The 9,348-nt window shown below is 42.6% G+C and overlaps 1 pseudogene; it reads right to left on the bottom strand.

Annotated features, from left to right (window-relative positions):
- Positions 1-551: 551 nt before the first annotated feature.
- Positions 552-1,572, bottom strand: LOC149254065 (xyloglucan galactosyltransferase XLT2 pseudogene; annotated as a pseudogene).
- Positions 1,573-9,348: the final 7,776 nt, after the last annotated feature.

Here is a 9,348-nt window from a genome sequence, read left to right on the forward strand (position 1 = left end):
TCCTCGGTGCTTACTACATCCATGGCTAAGATATATACATAGGCTTCATCGTGGGTGTTGCTAGCTATATATATATATATATATATATATATATATATATATATATATGCTAGCTATATATATATATATGCTTGATCGTGGGTGTTGCTAGCTATACCAGTGGCGATAATTTTATATTAATGTTGTTAGTTGAAATTAAAAATATTGCAATTATCATAATTTTATTTTAAATTCATTTACTATTATCACAATGACTTCATATAATAATTCTCAAGTTGATAAAAATAAAAAGATTATATTTTGAAAAAAGTGTACAATTCTTCTTGCAATTACAAACTTTACAATTGAAACATAGAATGAAAAATATACAATTGAAACATTCAATTTGTTTCGATTTGCAAAGGCAAATTCTCCAACAGCTTTGAGTGGATTCTCAATTTACAGAGTGCAGTTTTGATCTATAACACTTGATTTATTGGACATTCAATTTAGAAGTCAAATTTCTCCAAACCGCTTTAAGTGGATTTTCATTTATACAACACTTTTCCATTAGTTTACATTTTGATAATCCCCTGAATTTAATACTATTGTTGCTAAATGTGGATTCTATCATCATAACTGAATAATTCGATCCCGAATTCTTTTTGGAAATCTAATTTGATGCGACCATAAAATAAATAAACAAATAAGGAGTTCACACATTTTACAGTCGATTCCAAAACCGGTTACTCATGGTTCTGCGAAGCACGCCTTCAATGCTGAGATCGAAGGCATCCTTTGGAAAAATCTCACCATCATCTTTTTCTGCAGAATTCATGTAAAGCAAACTGGGTATAATCTTAATGATCTTTTCCTGCATTTTCCTAATTTTCTCCTCAGAATAACTGCTCAATACGTCCTCGATTTTGAGGGTGTTTCTGGAATTCACCAATCTCTCCTCTGCAATAATAACAGAGTAGGTTTCTGGGTCTGAAGGAAGATGCCATGTGTATTTCTCATACGCAGAATCCCTTCTGAAAAATACGGGTATACACCCAGCTATCAACCCATGGAAATTCGATCGCCAGGTCAGGGAATTCCCGGGTGGTTGCAGGCAGAAATTGGCCTTCAGCAATTCCTGCATCAGGGCCTCCGGCCTGTGACTGCACTGCATCTTAGTGCAATTCACCATCAGCCATTTCGAAGAATCCATGCATTGCTCAATAACGGCACGCCGGATTGCCAGACCCCGGCGCGCGGAACCCACGAACGCAAATGAGAAATCCCGCCTCGCAGATGCCAGAGTCTCCGTCCATTCCTTCAATTCCTGCTGCGAATTCGGATGAAAAGAAGTCAGATACGGAATGGCCTGCTCTCTGTCGATCCAGGTTTGGCTCTCCGCCAACAATGATGTGACATTGCCCATGGCCGAGAGCTCCAAGAGGCTCGTTCCCCATTTAACTCCGCTCGCCATGGTAGGCTGCTCAGGTCCCAAGCGGTTCGCCCGGTCGCCATAAAATGATCCATTCCACCCCTTTTGCTCCAACTCCAGCTTCCATTTTTCTCCAGCCAAGAAATCAGCTCTGCCCCATGACCCGATGTCACGCCCCCAAGCCTACGGTGGTCTTTCAACCGTGCCGGTGAGGTGCGGCACCACCATGCACTTTCTTTTTAACAATACTCGTGCACATGGACTACGCCTACTTCACATTAACATACTTAGTTTGTGTTTCGCAACCAAGTAAAAGCATTATCCTTTATACTTAATGAAGCCCATACTCATTCATTATCCATATGCAATTAACCAAGAACAATAACAATTGCAAACAAGTATAAAGGGAGGGGCAACTCCCGGTAAAGTCTGCCCAACAATATATTATATCAGATTCTTCAATAATACATTACAAGTGTGCTTGACAAAGCTTCAAGCCAACACTTAGAATAATTTAAAATCCAAGGCATAGAACAACCTTACGACACTTGTGCAAACTTCACAAGGTAGGAGGGTGCTCACCCGAGACACCAAGAACTCCTCCTTAAGCCCCACACAAATCTGCAACCAAACCGCACCTTGAACACCCTTGTTCAACCTACGACCAACTTCCGGTAAAACTGCGCACTTACAAGAGGAGCGCATGAGATATGCGCACTCCTCTTTTATGCGCCTCCTTTTACCCCTTGTCCTCTGCGTAAAAGAGAAGTGCGAGTTGATGAGTTTCAATGGTGCAAATGAGCTCAAGTCTCATTGTATATATACACATCCTACGTGAGGTTTAGGAGGGGTGTCCAGCCTTAAGGCCGACCCCCATAACCTTCGCTCGATGCCCCAAACGTGCCTCAATACAAGTCGGCTTAGCTCCTTAAGCATCGCATATAAATGTAGTCCCAACACTTAGTCTTATTTCAAGTGTTGTTCGCTCATGTCACATTGTTACATTCTTTCGTTGCAAGTGGCTCGCATGTTCGTCGCATAACTGCACCCGCCCTTCGCATAACCGCGCCCGCTCATCGTCGTGTCCTCCCGCTCGTCGCATAACCGCACCCGCTCGTCACATAACCGCGCCCGCTCTTCGCATAACCGCGTCCGCTCGTCGCATAACCGCGCCCGCTCGTCGCATCGTCCGCCGGCTCGTTGTGCACAGGGCGCCCGCCCATCGTGCAAGGAGCGCCCGCTCGTCATGCAAAGGGGCGCCCGCCCGTCGTGTGCCTGCCCGAATCGCGAAGTCCTTACATCCTCCTCCACCTGAAATCGTTGTCGTCCTCGACAACATACCATCTCGGTAGCTCTCCACCAAGATCATCATCAACCATGATGTAGACTCCTCCATATAAGGCAAGCATCCCTGCAACATATATAAGGCTCCATCTCCATCATGTAGCACCTTAGTGACCAACTATCACCAAGACAACCATACCAAGGTCTCCACGGTATGCACTCCATCAGATGTCATCTCGATCCATGATTACTGACCTCCTGTCTTCATCATGTGTCCTCATGTGAACTGCTGCCATGATACTCCAACATAATGCTAACACATCTCTGCCCACTGCATGCCCTCATGTCTTGAACTAGTCGGATGGCCAGTCCAACTGCCACGCTCAAATCATGAGAGTGAACATCCTTATGCCACCATCAGTCGTTTCTCAAAACATCCTGCCACATCCTTGACTCATCAAGAATCTATCTCCATAATCCATGCTCAGGTCCATGGAACTCCATCCACCTCATCTGCAACATGCTGTCCATGATGTTTGGTGTCAATGTGCTACAAGTAGTCAGCCACATCTATCCCAACATCATCATGTGTGTAAAGTAGTTGAGTCTCGGCTCAACCCATGCCCAAGTGCAACCACCAAGGCATCATCATCATCGTAACTCCATCACTCCAAAGTGTCTCATATCGATCCTCCACATCAAGTCACTCTTCCAAGCCATGCCCACACACGTACTTTGGAAGTATGCATCCCATACTGCATCAAAGTCACTTGACCTTAGCTCCTTAATGCATCAAATCCTCTAAGTCCACCATATGAAGTCCCTAAAAGTCACAACAATCTTGTGTCATCATGAGCTCCATAAACCATCCCCAACCAACACCTCAGCAAGCATACAAAATGCCTCAGCTCCCCATGTAGTAGGAATACTTCATAGCTGCTCACAAGTCTATCCAAGTCTTTCGATCTTCGGTTTAGTGAACTCGGTCACTCAACCATCCCATCATGTCATCACATCATGAGTCCCCTCCATCATAGCTCCTCCACCAAAGAGTCCACCAAGACTATCTTGGTTTCGGCCATGAGAAGTCCACCCAAAACATCACAAGTGTGTGCCCTCTTCAACTGTCCATGAGTCATGCCGGGCACTTAGCCAAAGTGGCTAAAGCATGACCCAATTATCCACAACGATCATCAAGTTCCACCCTTGTCACGGGTCCTTGCACCTTCAACCATAAGGTCACAAGTAGCCCTAACAAGCCCTGCAACGGTCGATAATCCTTGCTTCTCTATGCAAGGTTCCATTGTAGTCATCCATGGTAAGATCCCCCCTAGCATAGGCAAACTGGCTTTGCCCTTCATTGCACATGGTCCATCTAACAAATGTCCAAATGAAACACAAGTACCAATACTTACTTCATTATTGTCATGAGGTTCCTCCACATGAGTATCCTCATCTATCCATGTTGACAAACTGCACGATCCTGGTTTAACTTGAACAGCTTCAAGTTCATCCTCCATCATGTCTTCATCATCATGAGGTTCTCCCATGTGAGTATCTTCATCTATCCATGCCCACAAACTGTACGATCCTGGCCCAACTTGATCATTCTCAAGTATGACTTCCATCATAGTCAAGTCTGCAGCATCTTCTTCTACCATGGCTTCCTCTTCCTGGGTTGCACAATCTGCAACTTCTCCTTGCCCCATTGTCCAACCGAGTTGAAGAAGCTCTCCTTCAATGTTTTTCTCCAAGACTTCAAGTTTATCTCAGATTCGGGGATTCTCTTTTCCCAACCTCTTCAACTTGTATAAGGTAAGCAAGAGCTTCCCTTCACCTTCTCCCAAACTTGCCATGCCTTGTACTTCGTCTTCCCTGGTTCGTACTTCGTTCAGACGCCCAAACCGTGTATACCTGCCCACACACAGTCCCACTTGCCCACCCGACAAGTGCCCAAATCGTATGATCAGCACGTAGTACCGCCTACCCAACTCTACGACACCCGGTTCCAACCTTTACCAGCTTCACCAAGTTCCCTGCAACCATGAACCGGCCCTTGTTCGCTTTGTGTGAACCGGCTTCCTTCACCTGCAAGTACTCGCTTCCACTGTCACGAGCAACCCTACTCACCGAGTCTTGAAACTACCTTCAAATGCTTCAACACCTGAACCTTGTTCAAGTCTCAATATCACCTTTCAAATTTCAAGCCTTCACGAGCAAACCTTGCTCTGATACCAACTTCACTTCGGTGAAGTTGTGTAGCAGCTTCAACACCCTGTGAACCTGCTCTGATACCAACTGTCACGCCCCCAAGCCTACGGTGGTCTTTCAACCATGCCGGCGAGGTGCGGCACCACCGTGCACTTTCTTTTTAACAATACTCGTGCACATGGACTACGCCTACTTCACATTAACATACTTAGTTTGTGTTTCGCACCCAAGTAAAAGCATTATCCTTTATACTTAATGAAGCCCATACTCATTCATTTTCCATTATGCAATTAACCATGAACAATAACAATTGCAAACAAGTATAAAGGGAGGGGCAACTCCTGGTAAAGTCTGCCCAACAATATATTATATCAGATTCTTCAATAATACATTACAAGTGTGCTTGACAAAGCTTCAAGCCAACACTTAGAATAATTTACAATCCAAGGCATAGAACAGCCTTACGACACTTGTGCCAACTTCACAAGGTAGGAGGGTGCTCACCCGAGACACCAAGAACTCCTCCTTAAGCCCCGCACAAATCTGCAACCAAACCGCACCTTGAACACCCTTGTTCAACCTACGACCAACTCCCGGTAAAACTGCACACTTACAAGAGGAGCGCATGAGATATGTGCACTCCTCTTTTCTGCGCCTCCTTTTACCCCTTGTCCTCTGCGTAGGAGAGAAGTGCGAGTTAATGAGTTTCGATGGTGCAAATGAGCTCAAGTCTCATTGTATATATACACATCCTACGTGAAGTTTAGGAGGGGTGTCCAGCCTTAAGGCCGACCCCCATAACCTTCGCTCAACGCCCCAAACGTGCCTCAATACAAGTCGGCTTAGCTCCTTAAGCATCGCATGTAAATGTAGTCCCAACACTTAGTCTTATTTCAAGTGTTGTTCGCTCATGTCGCATTGTTACATTCTTTCGTCGCAGGTGGCTTGGATGTTCGTCGCATAACTGCGCCCGCCCTTCGCATAACCGCGCCCGCTCGTCGTCGTGTCCACCCGCTCGTCGCATAACCGCGCCCGCTCATCGCATAACCGCGCCCGCTCTTCGCATAACCTGTCCGCTCGTCGCATAACCGCGCCCGCTCGTCGCATCGTCCGCCGGCTCATTGTGCACGGGGCGCCCGCCCGTCGTGCAAGGAGCGCCCGCTCGTCGTGCAAAGGGGCGCCCGCCCGTCGCGTGCCTGCCCGAATCGCGAAGTCCTTACACCCGAGGCCCGGTCCCATTCGTTCCCGTAAAGATAATGCAAGGCATCCAGGCCGATGTAATAGGGTATATAAAAGGCATCTGCCTCCTCGAGATCTGAGACAAGGCACTGGTATTTATTCGTGGTTAAATTCAAATTTGAATTCGAATTCAAATAGACTAGTCATATAAATAACAATAACGTTGTCAGACTGGCTTACTCTTAGTACAAACATCCGAACCTGCATTACATTGATTACGTTGAACCGTAGAGCCTCCCGGAGTTGAGTGACAGAGCTGCCTGAAAATGCATGGACACATATGACTACACATACAATGATTTGTTATGGTGATATGTTTGGGAGTTGCGGCAGGTAATATAAGGGTGCATTAATAGATCTATAGAGTTGGAAATAGGCGTTGTCGCAAAAAACAAAAGGCTAAATGTTATTTAATGTTTGGTAGTACAAAAAGTTTTCAATTTGATAAGACACGAAAACTTTAGAATGCTTGGAACGTTCGCCATGATAGCAAAGTTATGACTTTATGTGTATTGGCCAACCAATGTAAGAGTCTGTAAGTAAAATTTTCTTGGATGTGTCCTTTGCAATCCCATCAAACTATGTAATCAAAATTTTGGGTGCGTTTCGGGAGAGCATTTTCATGGAGGTTGTTAGAGATTTGTTTGTTCAACAGAGGTCATGACTAATTGTTTGTTATGGTAGATGGGTATAAGATGTGGCATGTATGTGTTTATTTTATATAAGAAAATAATATTTGGATGACAAGAAGTTAAAATATTCTTATATTAGGATTTTTAAGGTGTATTGTATCCTTAATATAATAGGTTCTTGGGTAGATTTTAGATAGCACTTTGGTAGAGACTAGGTACCAAACAAAGGTCTATTTAAATATAAGTGTTGGCAGGGAATGTTGAGAGAAAGGCTTGTGAATGGTATTTTGGTTGAGGATTTAAGAAAACTCTTAAGGGTATTGTTGCAAAGAGAATTAGGTTGAGAAGGTGTTAGGAACAATGAATTGGAGGAATTGAGAAGGTAAATTGAAGAACTAGAGAACAAACAAATTGGAGATGTTGGAGCTATATTAGACATAGAATTAAAGGATGAGATGGAGGACTAACAAAATGTTGATGAAAGTGACTTAATCAATCATTTGATCTCATTTATGAAGGATAGACTTAATGCAAGGGTGAAAGCTTTTTAATACGATGACAATATGAAAACATAGACTTTCATATAGGCGAACTCAAGTGATACCATGAGTATGAGAATATCCAAGAGCCCAGTAGAGTCTATTTTTCAGTAATGAAGTTGAAAGGGCGTGTTGCACTCTAGTGGGATGTTGTGTAGAAAGATAGTTGATAAGTAATAGGAGAAGATAAAAACTTGGAAAAAAATGGTGAGTAATAAGAAGGAGAAGTTCTCTCCTAATTATTATCAACAAAGTTTATATAAACAAACAAAATATTTGAAATAAAAGTAGACCTGTGTCTCGGAGTATATAAAAGAATTCCTCAAACTATCACTAAAATTACGACTTAAAAGAGTTGGAGTATCAAAGTGTAGAAAAGTATGTGAATGGAATGAAGTTCTATATTCCAAATGAGATAATTACCAATTATTTCTAAAACATGGATTAAGCATATCAAATTGCTTTAAAGGTAGAGGAAAAATTGAATAGGAAGTTGTAGTGGAATTGCAGAGGAAATAATCTTAGAGGCAAAGGAAGAGTGAAGGTTGCAAGAGGACATTCTAGTAAAGCCAACGAACCTGAAGTGTATAGTAGTCAAATTTCCAAGAAAGAAAACCATGTTGGTAAATGTAAAGGGTTTGAAAGAGGCAAGGGTAAGTATGCCATTACTTGCTATAGATGTGGAGTAGAAGGGCACAAGGCATCTAAATTTCCAAAGATGCATATGCTAAGAAGAAGGAATGAGGTCGAGATTCATGTCATTTAGGTAGGTGAGGCCTAAGTTATGGGAGGAAATGTTGTAGTACTACAACATGAAGGGGGTGAAAACCTTATGTTTAGAAGGGTGTTGCTCAAGCCTAAAAAGAAGACTGAGAATGAACTTGGATAGAGCAAGAGTTTTTAAAACTAAACGCATGGTTTATAATAAATGCTACAATTTTATCATATAGGTCGGGAGTACAAAAATTGTGGTGTCCACAAAGGTCATCGATAAGCTAAAATCAAATTGCATCCCTCATCCAATTCCATATCAATTTTCATGGTTATAGAAGGGTCAACAAATTACTATGACATAACAATGTTGGTTGAGTTTCTATATTAGAAATTTTAGTGACGAAGTATTAATTGATGTGGTGGAGATGGACACATGTCATGTATTATGAAGAAAATCATGGTTGCTTGATAGGAAGGTTCTTTATGATGGTATGGAAAATACATATGAATTCGACAAGTATTGTTGGGATGGGGTCCCCTGGGTCAGTGTTGGGGTTAAGATAACCCAAGTTTTGGTACAATTTGTGTAAATAATGTAAAGTCTCTGTGATTTGTGGATGCGGAGCGCGTAGATGAATAGGAGTCAAAGGGGCTTAGCCCCTTGTTTTATGTAAAGTTTGAGTCAATTTTGAGATTTACCCATGGTCCGCGGATCATGACATTGTATGAGAAAGGCTATAAATAAGTGTGTCTTAGAGATTCTAAGGCAATAATAAGAGGAAGAAGTATGAAAAAGTGATAGCGAAAAGAAGTGGGCAAGATAGGAGAGGAAAGGCTCTGCAGCTGAGTGTGCAGAGGCCTGGGTAGAGTCCGCAGTTGAGTGCGTGGACCCCTGCAGCTATGTGCGTAGGGTAGTTTTGAGTTTATAACCTTGCATTGAAGATCAATAAAGATAGTTTCCGAATAATTATTTCATATTTCTATTTATTTCTGTTAATGCTATATGTTGTTGATGAGTCATGTGTTTTATGGAATATTGATGGAATGTTATGCGATTCTCTTTAATAAATGTTAATGATGTACGCAATGCATGTATAAGCACTTTCGCGAAGACTCTGATGAATTCTCTGATGAATTTATTTATGCTTCCTATGGAGATCATACATAACATAGATGCCATCATCACCAAATTTTTGTGGGTTTCCCACATTAATATGAGGAAATTTCACCTAGTTCATATGTCAATAATAGCTCGTACGATGGAGGAAGGAGGTTGGGGCATTTTGGATACAAAATTTTTTAATAGGTATTTTGTAAT

This window comes from Pinus tabuliformis, chromosome 7 (assembly GCF_031772625.1).
Source record: "Pinus tabuliformis cultivar Carrire ecotype Pingquan chromosome 7, CPIR1, whole genome shotgun sequence".
In the NCBI taxonomy this organism is placed as follows: domain Eukaryota; kingdom Viridiplantae; phylum Streptophyta; class Pinopsida; order Pinales; family Pinaceae; genus Pinus; species Pinus tabuliformis.